The 19,255-nt window shown below is 40.7% G+C and overlaps 1 protein-coding gene and 1 pseudogene across 2 annotated transcripts in view; both read left to right on the top strand.

Moving 5' to 3' along the window:
* HYCC1 (hyccin PI4KA lipid kinase complex subunit 1) overlaps positions 1–864 on the top strand; it is a 132,966-nt gene extending 132,102 nt beyond the window's left edge. The window contains exon 13 of the transcript XR_013553330.2: positions 757–864. The gene's annotated coding sequence lies outside the window, so the exon portion shown is untranslated. The remainder of the gene's footprint in view (positions 1–756) is intronic.
* The window catches only part of LOC132676712 (heterogeneous nuclear ribonucleoprotein A1-like 2), a 263,151-nt pseudogene that overhangs the window by 207,130 nt on the left and 36,766 nt on the right, over positions 1–19,255 (top strand). The gene's annotated exons all lie outside the window — the stretch shown is intronic.

Genomic DNA, 19,255 nt, shown 5'->3' with positions numbered 1-19,255 from the left:
GAACTCCTTATTTATTGATTGATTGATTGATTAATTGAGTCCATTCAACAAGAGAGACTTGTACAAAAGTCAAAACTAAAGTGAAGACACTTTCACAGACTTCAAGTCAGGAGTCTGCAGATAAACTAGAACTAAAGCCCATTTCTCTTTCTGGGCTGTGCACTTTGTTAGATAGCTGTATGCTTCAGCCTTGGTCCTTAATTGTTATATTAAAGGAGTTATTGCAACTGGGAGCTGTGTGCCCTTAAAATAGCTCTGTAGGGGTCATTTTGAACAAATTAATTCAGGCTTAGTTAAAAAATAACAAAACCAGAATTGCAGTCTGCCCATTTATCTTTGCTTTGTTCTATTGCTTTAGAGTTATATTCAATTTATGAATTTTCCCCTTTCAGTTCTTGGCATTGTGTCTTTTTGTCCCTTTCTCCTTCCATACCATAATCCCTGGGGAGCCTAGCTAGCTCTATATTGAATACTTAATTTTTTTTTAATTATATAAAATATTAAAACGGTTTATCTTGGGATGCCTGGGTGGGCTTAGTCAGTTAAGTGTCTGACTCTTGGTTTCAGCTCAGGTCGTGATCTCACAGTTTGTGGGTTTGAAACCTGTGTCGGGCTCTGCGCTGGCTCAGGAGTCTCTCTCTCTCCCTCTTTCTCTGCCCCTCTCCTGCTTGAGCTCTCTCTCCCTCCCTCTCTCTCAAAATAAATACAGAAAATTAAAATAAATAAATAAATAGAATGGTTTATTTTTTTCACCAGGGGGAAGCAAGGGAAGCCGACAGAATAGAGTCTCAAGTGATGTGGACCCAGTTTCTTGCTGGAATTTGCAAAGCCGATTTAAGCATGATCTTAGTTGTCAGAAGATTGCCTTTAAAATATAAAAATTAAAGAAGACAGCCTCTGCAAATGCAAATTTTGAAGAACTTGGAATCTTTTTCATTTCAAATATAATATTAACCACAGAGCTCCTCTAGCTGGATATCACAGAGTGCACAACCTAAAGGAAATCAAAACAATAAAAACAGCCTCTCTACCTTGCTGGTGTTTGGTGATATCTTTGCCCTACACCGTCTCCCGCATGTTACTGTTTAGAAGAATAGCAGTGTGCACGAAAGATCTAAATCACAATGACTAGCTAAGAAGCAAGGACTGGATTTTATCCGATGCAATGTGAGGACTTGCAATATGGAAATGATGCTTCCAAAACTTTTCAGGGTTGTTTGCCTCACTGTTAGGGGCAAAAAAAAGTTTATGTGAGGGAAAAAAAAGTGGTAAGAATGGCTGAATGTCACATAGGGTTTAAGACAAAAATGCAAAGCAGTTCACAGGGAGGGTTAAAGGCATAAGGAAAGCCTTTGACTTGAGGTGGCCCACACACCTGTGGGATTCAGGGGTCTGGGCTTCCAGAAGGATGACGTGGTGGGCTTCAGCACTTGTTGGACTATTGGCAGAGCTTTTATGTTTCTGCAATTTCCCTCCAGCACCTCTGAAGATGTCTTGGCAAGATATCATTTCCATATAAATGCCTCAAATAGAACTAAATTTTAACAGAGAGCGGTACTGTAGAAAGGGTTGCAAGTGAATAAAAATGAGGAAGAAATCACATTAGACATTTATTCAGTTTCACATGCCCATCTTCCCACCATACTTAGAATGCTCTACTTAGTCACAGAGGAAATGAACTGCAATTCTAAAGAGATTATTAAATACACATGCACACCCATGCAATATAAACAGCATGCTTAACTATCCAAAATGAAATTTGTTTTCAATAATTCAAGCATTTTCACTTATAAAGGAAATATCAAGATTAAGCCAGTAAAAGCTTTTTCATGATAAATCATGAAAGGAATGATTTATCAGGAGTGCATTGTACATAAGCAATCTGTATGGAATATTTTTGAGAATTTCAGCCTAACACAGACACAGTAGTTTTAATGACTACTTTTTAAAATCCTGAGTATTTTTGCCAAAGCGTCCCTATAATCCAGTTTTAACTTGCTCACAATTAAGCTTTTCAGTTTACATAAAAGATCGTTTATAGCTTGCAGTCTATTCTATCTTGCTGAACTATAGGCATAGAGCAATTTCACTCCCTGATTTTAGCCCTCAAATTCTAAGGACAAAAAGAGATAGCAGGGAAATTTATAGAATAATGAATTTCCATTATTAGCAGGGTAACATGGGGAGATTTGAAATGTTCCACCACCTAAAAAAACTTCAACCCCTTTTCACCCCATAGTGTTTGAAATATACAATTAAAGACAAAATTTTTAAAAACATTGTTGGCCTCCAAGGACCCTCTTCTACAGTGGCACTCCCTTGGGGGTATAGGGCAGGCCTCCTTTCCCAAGGCTGGGAGATGAGAATACATGTTTGGGCCATCCTTTCTTGGTGGTCCAGACATGACCAAGGACTCTGGGAAGGGCCTGTGATGACTGGTGAGGCTCAGGGATCTTCTGCAGTGGGACAGCAGAGGCAAGTCACTGCAAGGGAAAGGGGGCTCCAAATCCATCCAGGCACGGGGCTACCTTATAGTTTTACTCCAGACTAGCCTTGATCTCTGCAGCCTCTAAACTGTTGTGAATAGTGTGAGGAGGCTGGGGGGACGGTGGTGGGAGTTGGAGGAAGGGAAGGTTTGCTTAGGTTTTCATGAATTGATGTTTAGCATTATGTGGGGAAAAAAAATGAGAGCTTATTCCAATGCCCACTTAACTGTAACTGCTTGATGTAAGGAGTCTAAGGGGTGGAGGCTAAGCAATGAATTCCTTAGTCAACTAGAGAACAAGATGGGGTTGACAGGTTCTGTGCTTTGTATCTCTAACTCCATAGACAAGGCTGATCCTGGGAATAAAGTAAGAAGTAAGTTCCACAGACCCCAGTCTTGGAGTTCTGGGACTACAGCTAGGGAGTGGGGACGTGGTTGGGGATGTGAGCTGGTCCAACAGAATATCAGAGGGGTTGGGGGGGCAAAGGAGCAGAACTTAGCTTCCCTGAGGGCTCAGCACCAGGCATTGTGGCACGGGTCATGCTAAGGACACCCCAAGTCTTTACAACCCACAGCAGTTCAGAGGATAAAGGGAAAAGGTAGGTGATGGTTTGCTGAGTCTTCCTCTCCAGCTCCTCTAACACAGTCTTCATATTCAACCTTCTCATGCACTCCAAATTCTATCACTGCCCATCCATGCCATAACAGGTTCTGGTTTTGTGTTTCCTAGTGAAATCATCTTTCTTTTTGGTGTCAATCATGATCATTTCTTTATATATCCCCGTAACACTCATAGTAATAAAATGGTTATTGTTAACCATCCCTCTCTACTGATTTAAACATCAATGGTGGGGTTGAAGGGAACCTCATTAAAAAGACATGCTGACAAGCAGCAGTTAAGGTCTCATCTGAACAATCCAGCAGCAAAGTACCTTGGTGAAGGACTGGAAAGCCAGGAAAGTACTCCATAAGGCAGACACCCTTCAGGTGGGGAACAGGCATGGGCTAAGACTCTAGAAGCCAAAGGCTAACCATCTTCGTTCTTTGTTTTTAATCTCCTCACCACTGGACATAGTTGGTGTTCATTAAATGTTGACTAAATGCACAAACCTTTTTAGGGCACTCAGATCTCTCCCTTTTAGTACTCACTTCACCAAACCTTCCCTCTCACATCCTAATTCCATCCCCAATAACCAGCCTAGATGCACATATTTTCAACAAAATTCTACCAGACTAACTTATGTATCCATGACTACTCAAAAATATCTCAACTCTTGTAATATCAAACAAAGCCCATAAATAATCAAATATTATGCATACATTAAAAGAATGAGGGAAACCAGACTTTAGTTTAAGAATGGACCTAATTCTGTGGAAAGCATATACTTATTTGCAGGAAGAAACTCTTCAGAAATCATCAGCTTTTGCCCACCCCCACAACTTTCCTTATTCTGACACATTCTCCACAGCTGTGGAGAGACAGCTTTTCTGTCTCAGTACCCAAAACACTGATTATTGTAGCTGTGTTGGAAAATAGAACTCATGTATTTCAATTTTCTCATTTGGTAGATAAGGGACCTGAAATTCAGAGTGCTTTAATGATTATCTCAAGGTCTTACTTCTAGTTAGAAGTACTAGAACCAGGGCACGTGGGTGGCTCAGTTGGTTAAGCATCTGACTTCGGCTCAGGTCGTGATCTCACCATTCATGAGTTCGAGCCCCACATTGGGCTCTGTGCTGACAATGCAGAGCCTGGAGCCTCTTCAGATTCTGAGTCTCTCCTTCTCTCTCAAAAATACATAAACATTTAAAAAAATAAACTCTTAAGAAAGTACTAGAATCAAAGAACAAATCTCCAGACTCTCGAGCTAGGGTCATGTCTCCCACAAAGAACAGACAGAAGGGGGCAAGAGATGGGCTGTCATCAAACCTGTTAAAGCAATCCATTCAGTTATTAGGGATAGATACACGCTGAGAAGAATGAAAACGGTAGAACTATTTATACATGCTAACATGGAAACACCTCTAGACATTATTGAATGAAAACAGCAGTTGCCAAATGTTACATAGAGTAGGAGTCCATTTAAGTGAACCAAAACGAGTAGTGTATTTTCTGTGGACAAAATCTGAAGGATGCATTCCATTCTGATAACAATAATTACCTCAGGGGAGAACTCTAGAAGTAGGGGATAGCAGTCAAAGGAAAGTTTGTCTTTCCTTATCTGTATTGTTTGAATTTTTCTGAGGAGTGACTATTTAGGGAGTAATTATTTAAGAATTAATTCCAAAGAGTAAAGCTGCATTGTTTTGCTATACCCCATGTCACCCTGATGGCTTTGTTTCTACCACCATGGATCATGCTCAGAGGGACTCACTCTGTTAACCTTTATCCCGGTGGAAGGCCTAGATTAATCCCAAAGTTTTAAAAATTTTTTTAATGTTTATTTTTTTCATTTTTGAGAGAGACAGAGCATGAGCGGGGGGGGGGGGGGGGAGGGGGCGAGGAGCAGAGAGACAGGGCGACACAGAATCCGAGGCGGGCTCCAGGCTGTGGGCTGTCAGCACAGAGCCCGCCGCAGGGCTCAAACCCACGAACCGTGAGATCCTGACCTGAGCCAAAGTTGGACGCTTAACCCATTGAGCCACCCAGGCACCCTGATTAATCCCAAAGTTTTAGGGCTGATGGTCTGATATGGGGGGAAGTGAGAGAGTGTGAATTTTATTTTCCTCAGAACTACACGTTACTTTCCTCCTCATGATGGTTGCCCTTTCACACCTTTACCTCAGGTTTAGCCAAACTCCTTGAATATAATAATGATGATGATGATGGTAATTGAATATGCAAGTACTTATAATAATAAGTGACAATAGCTATGCTCTTATGAACACTAACTCTATCCTGGAAGCTATGCACCTTCATGCATTATCATTCTTTTTAAATCTTTATTAACATCACTCTGAGGTAAGTACTATTGTTATCCCCATTTTAGAGGTGAGAAACTGAGGCTTGAAGAGATCAGGGAACCTGACTGCAGACACCTGGCTGGTGAGTGGAGGAGGCTGGGCCAGAACCCAGACAGTTTGACTTGAGTCCGTGCTCAGGCACAGGTGTTAGCCTTCTTGTGCTTGGAGAAACGCCCACCGCCAGCATCTTGTGGGAGGAGTGCCTCCAGGTTGGAAAATTTACTTGGTCTGAATTAGAATGTGCCTGCCTTTGGAGAGACCTTCTGTGTAGTCTGATTTTCCACTGCTTCCTCCTTGTGCTCCTTTGAGCCTTTTAATTTAAGGTTTCAATTGGCGCTGTGTTACTACATCAAGTGAATAATTCTATCAGGCAATGCATAATGAGGGGAAAAATAGTCTCCTTTGGAGAGTAAAATGTCATCTACTATCATATACAAGCCTCACAATTTCTCCATTGCCAACTCCTCTTACCTAAAACAGCAGCAACAAAAAAACAGCTTTGAAAAGAGAGAAGGGCTAATTTCCTGGGGCGGGGGGACAGGGAGGGGTCAGTGAATAACTGCTTTCCTTTTTTTTTTTTTTAAATATTGACTCTATTTATATCAGTTTTGTTCCTTAAAGGTATGAAAAGCCATCAAGTGGTAAGTTTTGAAGTGATTTTTATAGTTTATGTAGAGAAAGGTACTCTTCAGGTAGCTGGTCGTCTTATGCCAAATAAGGAACCGTTTTCTCCCCGCCCCCACTCTTGTCCAAACGTTGGGAATTATTTCATTATTTCTCTATTTGTGACCAAAGCATTTCTAATTCATCATAGACAATTTGAGGTAAATCACAGGAATCTTTGTTTAAATACACATGAATACACTTATGTGCATGCTATGTATGTATATTGCTATTGTATTACACTTGTGAATACGGCAAATGGGTTTTTTTTTTTAATTTTTTTAATGTTTTATTTATTTTTTGAGAGGGAGAGACAGAGGGTGAGTGGGTTGGGGCAGAGAGCGAGGGAGACACAGAATCCGAAGCAGGCTCCAGGCTCTGACCTGTCAGCACAGAGCCCGATGCGGGGCTCAAACCCACAAACTGTGAGATCATGACCTGAGCCGAAGTCTGACGCTTAACTGACAAGCCACCCAGGCGCCCCATGGGCTCATTTTTTAAAAAATGTTTATTTTTGAAAGAGAGAGAGCAGGGGCAGAGAGAGGAGGAGAGAAGATCTGAAGCAGGCTTCGCACTAACAGCAGAGAGCCCGATGTGAGAATCAAACTCATGAACTGTGAAATCATGACCTGAGCTGAAGTCAGACGCTTAACTGACCTGGCCACCCAGGCGCCCCTGAGCTCGTTTCTTGAGTGCCTGCTCTGTGCCTGGCCCTGAGCCTGGGACCTGAGAAAGGGTGGGGAGTTCAGTGGGTGTGAGCCCTGCCCTCATGGGGTTTAGGTCACACCCTGCCAGGCTGCAGGACTTTCAGCTAGCCGAGCTTTCCAGTGGCCAGGACTACAGCACTTTCAGACGGCTGCAGAGCTCTGACAAATGTGTGGTACCATACACATTTCTACAAGCAAAGCCATTTATTTTAGGCTGAAGCATTTGCAGCAAAATTTAAATAATTTATCTGGAATTTGTCAGATTGAATGTTTTAAGATATCTTTTTGGCATCCTTTGGTAGAAGCTTTATAAAGTAAAAGCTTTGTTATCTTGGATTTCTCAACCAACTGTCTGCCATTAACTGCAAACAAGATGTATGGACTAAACATGGAGGCGGGCTCGAGAATCTGAGCCTATCTGAGAGAAGTATTTTAGCTCGTTACCGAAGTAAATCAGAACTTCAAGTCTACCCAGTGCTCTAAGGTCTTGGGACTGAAAAAAACACACAAAAAGATTTTGTTGGGCCACAGCTGCAACTGAATGTTACTCATTACCTTATAAACCAAAGAATCAGAAACCTCCCCAATCCTACCCTTCTCCACCCAAAAGAAAAGCCTGATTCCTGAAATGCTCATTAAAAAATGGAATCCTTTTGGTTAGGTTGGCATTGCTGTTGGAAAGAGGGTGAGTCAACCTAGGAGGACCAGCCCCAAACTTATGCTTGGCATTAACCTTTATTGGATTGATCTGTGCAGGGCCTGGCCAGCAGTTTGCTGAGGGAAAGAGGCACCACAGATGGGCATCAATGCTTCAAAGCCTGGAGGGAGAAAGGTGTGGGGGGCCAGAGCCCTGAGGGGCATTCTCTAGCATGGAGGCAATCTGCAGACCTGTTGCCACTGAACTCTGCAGAGGGCCAGCTCTTGTTTGCCTCTAAGCGATTTATGACCTATTTTAAAGTGCAATACAAAACTTTGTTCTTTAAGAATCTTAATGGGTGTTAGTGCATCTTATCCCAGGTTCCTGCATGTGTCCACAGGAATGTTTTGGGCATCTCTTGTCCTTGTCCAAGCTGAGGCAAGAGACGTGGTGTGTCTGCTTCTCCCAATGAGGGGACCCAGAAGGGCCCCTGCCAGAGCATATCGTGCTGCAAGGTCACAGGTGGCAGAAACTTCCGGCCTCCCTTTCAACAGCCGCAGGGAACGTTTGCACCTCCAGCACGTTCGTGCTCAAAGTGGTCCACAGTAGCTATGCCCATGTGGAATCAGAAGCTCTTCCCACAGTGCTTTGTAATTCACCTTTTTATAACGCCGTGGGGAGTCCACTGAAAGATCCAAACCTTCCTGCTGTCTCTGTTCGGTAAGCAAAATGTTGAAGTTTTAGAAATTCCTTTCTTTTTAAAACTCTCGTTAGAAGTAAAATAGTCATTTTCAGAAGCAAGCGTTTGCTCTTGGGGATATATGATCGTGAAAATGTATCAAAGCATTAATTAATGATTTGCATTAGTTATACCAAGCTTAATAAATTTGCCCTTTTGAAAAATTAAAGTTGGAAAACTAACATGTTAAAGGAGCACAAATTATTTACACCATTGTTCTTGAGTTGAATGGCAACACAGATAATTTAGTTAAACATAGCTTTAACCGTGTGTGTGTGTGTGATAAGTTTGAGTCTCTGATTATAGTTGGCTGAATGTTTCCCCCCAAATAATTGGTTTTGAACATTAATAATAAGCTTCTGTCAAGAGCAGTTGCTATGACTTTTTTCGTATGCAATAAAGCCCTAATAGATTACACAATTAACTCTCTGCCATTGAAATAAATGAAATATTAATGGTTTTAGAGGAATCCAATTGGAAGTAAGTTAAAGCACATTAACTTCTTCCAGTTTATGACCATAGTACAGTAGTTTAAATGTATTTTTCAATATTTGAAATCTTTTTCTTGCAGTACATAGTAATGGAGAATTAAATGACACTGAAAGCTCTAGAGATGAGAGGAAGCTGACTAAATATGCAAGCCCCTGAGGAATGAAAAGAGAGGAGAGTCATTTGGGTAAGTCTCTGGTTAGACATCCCCTTAGCTCTGCTTGAGAAAGGGGTCACATCGCCTCTGTGGGGGTCGGGGGACACTGTTGCATTCACATCATCAATCTGAAATTGCATACTTCTTCTGAGCAGAGTGGTTTCAATTAAAATGGGAGGTTAAGAAAATCAGCAAAGATAAGCAACATTTGTCCTTTTACATAACAGTGTTCTACAAAAATCTCAATTGATTTCACTAATTTAAATGTCACAAAACAATTAGCTTTGTTTTCTCATCTGTCTCTTCCAGAGTGTGGGTGAATCTTAATTTTATCTAATTATGTTTTTAGAGTGTTGGTAGTTCAACTACACAATTAATGTTGTTATTACCACCGTTGTGGGTAAAAAATGTCATCTCCTGTCCATTTTTTTAGTTACATGTGAGTTGTGGAGTGGATGTGTAGGGCCATCAGGGGGAAGGGGGGTAGGAGGGCCTAAAGTTAGGTCCCCAAACTAGAGCAGCTTTGCCTCAGAAAGAGGACGTTTTACTCCACACTAAATGTCCGAGTCTTTTGCCTCACCAACTGACAAGAACATTAGTTCACCAGGAACTCAATCTGAAATAAGCTTCCAAATGGGAATTCTTAATGCACCTTTGGCTGAGGCTTTTAGGTGATTGGTTATAGTCTCCAAAGCTTTATTCACATCTTCTCAGGGACTCTTCTGGTCTTGGAAGCCATAATGGGCTGGAGAGTGAAACTTAGTTTTTACAAGGGGAAGGGAGTGGTAAATCTTTTTTATTCAAAGAAGAAGAAAAAGTAAAACAAAATCTCAGGTTGCACTTGTACCATTTAAATGGAAGTTTTCTCCAACTACAAGAAGATGTTTGGGGGGAAATGGGGGAAACCGAATATGAATTAGCTCTCAGAGCATTGGTATTATTTTTAGGAGACATAGCATTGTGGCCATGAAGGAAAATGTGGTTATTTTCAGGAGACGTGTACTGAAGTGTTAAAGTGTTATGATCTATGACAACTTATTTTCAGCATATATTGAAGATACACATACACACAGAGATAAAACAAATGTGGTAAATATTAGTAATAGTTAAATTTTGATACCAGGTATGTGGGCAGTCATGGAACCTGCAATTGAAGGTCTGTGTATCATTTGGAAATGTTTCTGGCTGCAAGTAAAAGAAAACGCAACTGACAGAGACTTCAAGAACATTTAATTACTTACTACATAAGAAGTCCTGAAGTCTTCCCTTCAGGGGTGTCCGAGCAACTCAGTGATGCCAGCAAGATCCCAGCTGCCAGGCTGCCTTGTCACTGTCAGCCGATTGGTTTCTGAGACTGTCAGTGCATGACTGCAAGGCAGCTGCTGCAGCTCTAAGCATCATAGCCACAGTCTAAGGCCTCTTGCATTTGCCTCTTTTATCAGAACACAGAATCTCTCCCAGAAGCCCCCCCTGCACCCTCCACCCCCCAAAACTTCTGCTTACACTTCAGTAGCTAGAACAGTCAGAGACCAATCCTAGCTACAGAGAGTCTAGGAAATAGCATCACAGTGAATAACACGGTCCGTTGTGATTCATCCTCTTGGCTATGGATGCGCTGTCTCCCTGAACAAAGTTGATGTTCTCCTAACAAGAAAAAGGGAAAATGGCAGCTACTTTCCATTTGTTGAACAGATGCCCCTTTTCTCTAGAGGGGAAATGGCTCTTTTTTCTAGGGAACAGAAATGATTTTAGATGAAAGTAAAACTAAAACTCACTCTTCATCATGTTGCTGTTTAAGAGAAAGATGAATGGTATCTAAAAAAAGACTTTAGGTTTCTTGTCTTTCTGCTCACGGTCTTTTCAGCCCAGTGCAATAGAAACGTTTTAACCATACATGAAAACTATCTTTTGTTTCACTTTCAAGTTTGGTAATAAATTTCAATGTACAGTCTACTTTTAAAGGTTGTTCTCCTTGTGAAGGACATTATACAGCAGAATAGAATACATACTGTCTTATTATATCACAAGCTGGAGTTGATCCAGTGTCCTCTATATGCAAGGCCCTATAGTAGGTGGGCCACATGTTCTCTTGTTCGTGCAGGAAAGATGTGTCTGCCTGTTATGAAAAGCCCCAATTCAGTCTGAGTTATCAGGCTTAATCAGGAAAGAGAAAACTGAAAGCTTTCAGTAACTGCTCTAGTTTCTACTTTCTCCTCAACCTGCATGAGGCCGATATGATAGGATACTCTTGACCTCTGGACTCTTCAATTGGAAGCCTATTTATTGACCATAGCAAGTAATAGTCCTAACTAGAGTTCCCTCCTGTCCCCTCCCCCATCCCTTCGTACAAAAGTAAGCTCTCTTTTTAGAAGGAATGGGCACACTCACGGTAGATGTGTGGGAATGAATTCCCAGACCAACGATAGCCACCTAGCCGTGACTGGGATCAATTGCCATGTGTCCTTGGAAGGCACAGAATTGTATGGCCTGGGCTCAGAAGGTCTTTTAGTGTCCAGGAGTCCCTCACCACTATAATGGCTTGTTTGACAATTTAGCATTTGATACTAATGGCTGGCATTGTGCTCAAGTATACCATAGCTGGCTCTCCCCTGTTTCTGGGTAACCTCTGGCGTGTGACTGTGACATTGACCACTACATGGGGGTTCTGCTGCAGGGCCTACCAGGCTTCCTGACTCAAGTGTCCTGTTGGATCTGCACCTGTAGCCTATGACGTGTCTGTCTCCCTTCAGTGGCCCCTTGGAGCTGTCCCGTCCCTGATGGAAACCATGTGACTCCTCTACCTCCAAACTTAGATTTAACCCTTAGGATAAATATTTCAAGTGATTTTATCCTATCTTTTATATGAAATATTTCCTTTTAATTTAACCTTAATATAATAAGGAGACATCACTTTTTAAAAAGGGGGTATATGTCCTAGAGAGGGTAGAGAGTTGTGGTGAGGAGTTGACTTTTCTAGGAGCAGACAGGAGCCCATAGGAACAGGAAGGAAGGTAGATCACAGGTGTGGGCAGGTGTGGTGATGGGAATAAGGAAGTCCTCTTCCATTGCTTTTGTATTTTTTTTTAAAAGATGTTTATTCATTTTTGAGAGAGAGAGAGCGAGAGAGAGAGAGAGAGCAAGCGAGCATGAGCGGAGGAGGGGCAGATTGAGAAGGAGACAGAATCCAAAGCAGGCTCCTGGCTCCAAGCCGTCAGCACAGAGCCCAACACAGGGCTCAAATCCACGAACTGCTAGATCATGACCTGAGCTGAAGCCAGACGCTTAACCGACTGAGCCACCCAGGAGCCCCTGCTTTTGTATCTAATGGCATAGGAAACAAGGTCACCAGCACAGTAAGGGTGGGAAAGATTTCAGGAAAAAGGAGAAGTCGGGTGAGTGGGAAAGTAAATGCACAAGAGAAATGCCATATGAGGGTGGGGCAGCTGGAGGAGCACTTATGGTTAGTGATTTGAATTCAAAGTGAGATCAGCCAGGCAGAGGTAATCTACCACTGCCCAGACGCTGTCTCCCGGAATGGGCCAAATGGAAGACCTGGAAACATTCCAGAGAATTCCTAATGTGAGAGGTCAGCTTCTAAGAAGTTCTTGCTACCAGCTAGGGGCCAGTGGGGCTGGCCTGGGAACAGGCCACAGGGCTAGTGGTCTCTAAGATGCGAAGGACCAAGGTAGTAGTCTTCCAGCTTTAGGGTGGGTTGCTGGGTAGTGATTCTGTGTCAGGAGATGGTGTGTTCAACTTTAACGTCCTTCCTCAGTGCCTTATGCTGCCGTTGGGTTCCAGAGGACCTCTTAAGTGACCTTCCGTAATTCCTCCAAGATTGGCTTATGGGGTGACTGTATAGCACCCAGCCCCATCTCACATGAAACTCATCATAGTGGGTTATAACTCATTGTCTAAAGTCTGTTAGCCCTAAATAACAGAAGAGTTAAGAACTCGTCTAACTTTTGACCACTTTATCCCCAGTGCCTGGCAAAACACCTGAAAGATAGTAGATGCTCATTAAATTTTGAATGCATGAATACATAAAAGAGGGTGGGTAGGCAAGCAGGCAGGCAGGATTAGACATGGAATCCCTGCTGCTATACCAGGGATATTCTGGGGGAGGGTGGCAAAGATGGATCTGAACTCGTGTTAGCATCTATAGAAAATAATGCAACGCGGGGCACCTGAGTGGCTCAGTTAAGCTTCGGACTTCACCTCAGGTCATGATCTCACCATTCAGAGTTCAAGTTCCACATTGGGCTCTGTGCTGACAGTTCAGAACCTGGAGTCTGCTTCAGATTCTGTGTCCCCCTGTCTCTCTGCTCCTTCCCTGCTGGCTCTGTCTGTCTGTCTCTCAAAAATAAACATTAAAAAAGAAAGAAAGAAAATATAGCAATGCAAGCAGGGAGAGAGTAGTGGGAGCAGATGAACAGGGCTTTCAACAGAGCTGCTAAAACAAAGAAGACACACTGGGGGTTGCAGGAGGAGACCAGGAAGCCTGGGCTGTCCGTGGCTGCCATAGATGGGGATGAGGTGCCAATTTAGTGAGAATGTCAGAAGGGCAAGAATGAGGAAGGGTGGTCAGGAAAGAAGAGGAGAGGATTCCTGTGTTAACAGCTGAGGCAGGCTCTGGCTCACAGCTCTGCAGGGATAGGGTCCCTGCTGCTGGGAATCCACAGAGGGGCACAGCTGATGACCCACCTCCCCTCCCTGTTCCTTCTGGGAAAGAGGGAACCTCCCTTTGGACTTGCTTCAGCCTCCCTACTTCCCACTCTAACTTTTGCACTTTGCAACCTCTGCATTTTCTTATTTGCAGCTATGCTTTCTCTTTCCTCCTGGCTTTTGTGCCCATGATTCTCCCAACTTAGAAAGCTATCTCTACCCTTGAACCTCCTTATGAGTTCAACTCCCTCTTGGTACTCAGATTTTGCTCAAGGGTGACATCCACTGTATGCTGCTGTTCTGGCTTCCCAGCTTGAGTTGCTGTTGTTTCCATATTACTCCATTACACTCCAGTTTACTTCCTTTAAATCATGGATTGCAGTGTAACCCCTTGCTCCTTTCTCTGCCTCTATCGCTGGACTAGAGAAATGGGATATGGTTGAACATTTCCCTAGTGGTCACTCAGGGGAATGAAGACTGCTTTGAATCAAAGAAAAACAGAGAGGGAGGCAAACTGTAAGAGACTCTTAAATACAGTGAACAAACAGATTGCTGGAGGAGAGGTGGGTGGGGAGATGGGTTAAATGGGTGATGGGCATTAAGTAGGACACTTTTCATATGAGCACTAGGTGTCATATGTAACAGATAAATCACAGGGTTCCACTCCTGAAGCCAAGACTACACTGTATGTTAACTAACTTGAATAATAAAAAAAAAGAAACAGACTGTAAACTATAAAAAGCATACTGATGGTTCCCAGAGGGGAGGAAGGTGGAGGGATGGGGGAGGGGGGTAAGGGATGGGGATTAAAGTATGCACTTACCATAATGAAAAATAAAATAATTAAAAACAAAACAAAACAAAACAAAAACAAGATAGAAGCCCTGAGAATCCCCTAACGTGTTTAATAAAACCACGTGCTTCTCTGTTGCCTGTATTTTTAGTTAGCAAATTCACATCAAGCAGGATTTTACTCGCTCTGAGTTAACTGCCATATTTTCTTTAAAGAAATATATACACATATATTTTACTACTTAATAACATTTATCACTTGGATACATGTGTTTTAGGAGCAACTTTGATCTACCTCTTGAGTCTAAGATTTTTGATTTATGTAAGCTGTGCCTTATCGATATGAGTAAGATCACTCAAATTGAAACTGATGTGTTTTGAATGGTTAAGAGAACTGTAATAGACAATTAGAATGTCTCAAAATATCTGATATAAAGTCCCTGTAGATTTTGTTAAAAAGTGTTTTGAATTACCAGCTATAGTACATAGAGAGGAAAGTGCATAAAACACATATGTATGAGGAATGCTTATAATAAATAATTATAAAGCGAATCCATGAAACCACCCCGTCATATAAAGAAGAGAAAACCATAAGAAGTAGCCAGCACCTAAGAAGTCCCTCAGGGAGCCCTTCCCAATCACACTCCCTCCTCCCCAATGAGAAGGAGCCAGGACCCTCACTTTTCCTTGCTTTTCTGTGTGGTTCTACCACTGGTGTAGGCATCCCTAAATGATATGGTTGAGTTTAGTTCAAATTGAATTTGAATGTTGGAGAAATGCAATCCTACCATATATACTCTATTGTGTCTTCAGTTCAGCATTATTTTTGTAATAACCATGTTGTTCAATTAGCCCTGGGGTTGGTGACTTTCATTGCTGTTTGGTATTTCACTGTATAATAAACCACAAGTTATTTCTCCAAACAGCCAAATTTTGGCTTTATGAAGCCTTTTGACTGTATTTTCATTTTTCTAGCTCATTAATTACTGTTCTTACCTTTAGTATTACTTTTCATCTATTTTCTTTGGGTTTAATTTGCTGTTCCTTTCCTAACTTCTTAATATAGATAACTTAGCTCATTAAACTCAGCCTTTCTTTTCTAATATCTGTATTTAAGAGTATAAATTTCTCTTTAAGCAGTATTTTAGCTGCATCTAACAAATTATGGTATGCTTTGCTTAAAAATATTTCATAATGTCTTTTGAGATTGCTGGTTTGACCAGTAGATTATTTATAAACATATTTTAAAATTTACAAACATATAAGGAATTTCTGATTTTTTTCTTGTTGAGTTTTAGCTTAATTGCCTTGAGGTCAGAGAATATCCTCTGTGCGGCTCAATACTTTGAGAGTAAGATTTGCCATATGATCCTTTACCTAGCCAGTTCCTACAAATGTTTCATGTGCTTAAAAAAGTATGTGTATTTTGATATTGATGGGTACAGTGTCTTTTATGTAATCTTTAGGTAGAATACATGTACACACATACTATCTATGTATCGATTGATCTATCTCATGGATTGACCCTTTGTCCTTATGAAATAGGTCCTGTTTTACTTTAAGTAATGCTCTTTTGTTTTTCTTTAAACTCTATTTTGTCTGATAGTAGTTTAGTGACAGGAATTCTTTTTGGTTAGTGTTGGCATAGTATATCCTTATCCATCCTTTTAAAACATTTTTTTAATGTTTATTTTTTATTTTTTTTGAGAGAGACAAAACTCTTTTTAAGGTTTTAAAATATATTCTGTCCAGCTTTTAAGGTATAACTACAATGCATTTTAAAAATATTATAGCTGTACTGCATTAAGTGAGCGGGGGAGGGGCAGAGAGAGAGGGAGACACAGAATCCAAAGCAGGCGCCAGGCTCTGAGCTCTCAGCACAGAGCCCGACAGGGAGCTCGAACTCACAAACTTGTGATCTGAGCTGAAGTTGGACACTTAACCAACTGAGCCACCCAAACACCCTTTTAATCTTTATCCTTTAACTGGAATATTTAATTCATTTACATTTAATGATAACTAATTTTATATTTAGGTTAAACAAACCATGATGTTTTGTGTTTTCTATTTGTCTGGCTCATTATGGCTTTCTCTTCTTTTTCATCTTCTGTTCTTACCATTAAAAAAGTGTTTATTTTGAGATAGAGCACACTCATGCATGTGCACGTGAGCAGGGGAGGGGCAGAGAGAGGGAGAGAGAGAGACAGAATGAATGAATTCCTGGCAGGTTCCATGCTGTCGGTGCAGAGCCTGACACCAGGCTTGATCCCACTACTGTGAGATCGTGACCTGATCCGAAATCAAGACTTGGATCCTTGATCAACTGAACCACCCAGGAGTCCCCTGTTTTTACCACTTTTTCCCTCAATTTGTCTTTCTGTGTTGTATTGTGGATTTCTCTTCACAGATATCTATAGTCAACTGATTTTTCTTTAGTTATAATGTGCTATATAGAACCTATCAATTGCATTTTTAATTTCTATTGTTACATTTTTCTGGTTCTAGAATTTCTATGTAGTTCTTTTTCAAACTGGCTATGTCACTTTTTATAGTTTCCAATTCCCTGTTCAGATTTTCAGACCTGGGATTTATTTCTTTAAATATAATAATCATTATTTTTTTTACAGCCTATGTCTGATAAGTTAAATGTCTGAAGTCTCAATAGGTCTGTTTCTATGGTCTGTCTATTCTATTTATGTAGATCTTGCTCATGGTGCTTCATTTCCTTGTATGACTGGTTATATTTGATTATGCACTGGGCATTGTATTTAAAAATTATCGTAGGAGTATTTTGAAGCCTAAGGTGATAGTATCTTTCTTTAGAGAGTATTTTAATTGGCTTTTACCTGATACATGGTGGGCACTAGCCATTTGGGCCAGTTTAACCCAAGTTCAAGGCTTGTGATTTCCTGGACCATCCAGATAAGGTAAGGCCTGCACTACAAGTCCAGGAATGAGCTGGTTTTCTTGTAGTTTACCCTTTCTTACCTTTAGGGTAGAGTTATATGGGATCTCAGTTTAAAGCAGAAATTATTTTGTCTTTGTCTCATCTTTGGTGGGCATGGGTTTCTATAACCTGACCTTCTGATATCACCCAAACTGCACTTGCATTTTATAGCATTCTTTTGAATAAGCAGATACCTTAGGGTGACCTGGGCTTCCTTCTTGGGGCTCTCATCTTCTCAGAAGAGTTTATCTGATATTTTCTCATGGGGTTCTTGGCTCTTTTTAAGGTTTTAAAAATAATCTGTCCAGCTTTTTAAGGTATAACTACATTGCATTCTAAAAGTACATTATAGCTGTACTGCATAAAAGTATAATTTTGATATTCTGATTTTATATCCTGCATGTTACATGTCCTTTAGGAGAAATGCATCTTTCTGGATTTTAAGTTTGTTCCATCTTTTAGGTTCAATAATTAAGACATGATTTGCTTCATTGCCTTGCAAGGAGACCAAATGTGGCACTTTGCCATTTCTGTGTTCCTGATAGAATTATATGGACATAATCTTCTTCTACTAGTATTGTTTGACTTAGTGGTGGCTAGCTCTCTATTAATATTTGGGGTCTTAATTGGTGATTAGATCAACAGGAAACCAAGAAACAAAGGTAATACTTTCAACTATGATGTATAATGATGAGGTAAGTTATGATCTCACTAGCTTTTTTGGTTTATTTAGTGAAATAAAATACAGATATCAACTTAAGAGAAAGAGAGCATAACTTTTAAAAACTAGAAGAAGAGTTATACATGTTTGTATAGTCTCTGATATTATGTTTAAAATATTTTATTCGAGTTCTTAGATTCTTGCCCATCACAGATTTTTAATATCAAACTCCTGGAAAACAAGCTTTCTTTTTAACACTCTGGTACTACCTATGTATAATATACTTGTGTTACTATTTTTTTTTTTTTTTATTAAAGGCAGTGTCCATGTGTAAAAAGTATCTTTCATACCTAGTAATCTGTCTAAATTAGGACTTAATATCTGGAGACTTAGTCATTCAAATGTAGATTTACTTTTAATTTTGGGCCCTAATAGCTCTTTAACCCTCCTTTACCAAGGAAGAATGTAGGATTTTTAAAGTTTTTCCTATTCTTTTGATTACTAGTGGACATGAGTATTTCCATTCTGGCTAGGAGGCTTGGAAAGGCATTCTCTGAAGCCATGCTGTTGGAAAAGTTAATTTATTTCAAGTTGGTCCTTTGGCCATTTTGATAACTTCAGTCACAAATTAAAGTATGATGTATCAATAGAAAAACTTTATGTTCTTTTTTTAAAATGTTCTTTGATGTATCTAGTATCTTGCTTTTCATATAATTCTTCTCTCAAAGTATGTTTTCATTTACTTATAAAGCTCAGTTTTTGTTTTGTTTTGTTTTTTGTTTTGTTTTGTTTTCCTTTGGTTGCAAAGGCTTTGCCTTTAGTGAGCATATCAGCCTGCTCTTTGCCTCCTACTCAAACCCTTGATTACTGATGAAAACAATAACTCTGGTTGGCCCAGAGATTTGGCCAAATGTAGTTACTCTGCATTAAATGATGAGGTAGCCCCGACCTGTCTCTTAAAACCAAGTTGCTCACACCTTGCTCTTCACTCAGAATGCCTCTTTTATGGCCTGCTGTGTCGTCCTGATGTTTGTGCTCTCCTACAGAAGGGAGAAGGAGCAAGTCTGGCCTGGCCAGCTCACTGTGCATGCTGTGCAGTAAGAGTGAGTGTCAGAGACGAGCCCTGAATACCCTTCAGTGAGTCGTCTCCGTATGGTCCCGCTGACTGGTTTTGGATCTGGCTAATCTTTAGTCAGTGTTCTTCTTACCCCTAATTTGTGAGTCAGAGCCTAAATCCCACAGACATGAAGGCAATAGAACAGCAGAGTCTTTGTCTGCAGGGTACAAATTAGCATCAGATCTGGTGCTAATGGAGATGGGAAGAAGAAAATGAGTAGAAACAACACATAACA

Source organism: Panthera onca, chromosome A2 (genome assembly GCF_046562875.1).
Source record: "Panthera onca isolate mPanOnc1 chromosome A2, mPanOnc1 haplotype 2, whole genome shotgun sequence".
NCBI lineage: Eukaryota > Metazoa > Chordata > Mammalia > Carnivora > Felidae > Panthera > Panthera onca.
Note: the sequence above shows the minus strand (reverse complement) of the source record. Positions and strands in the feature narration are given on the sequence as shown.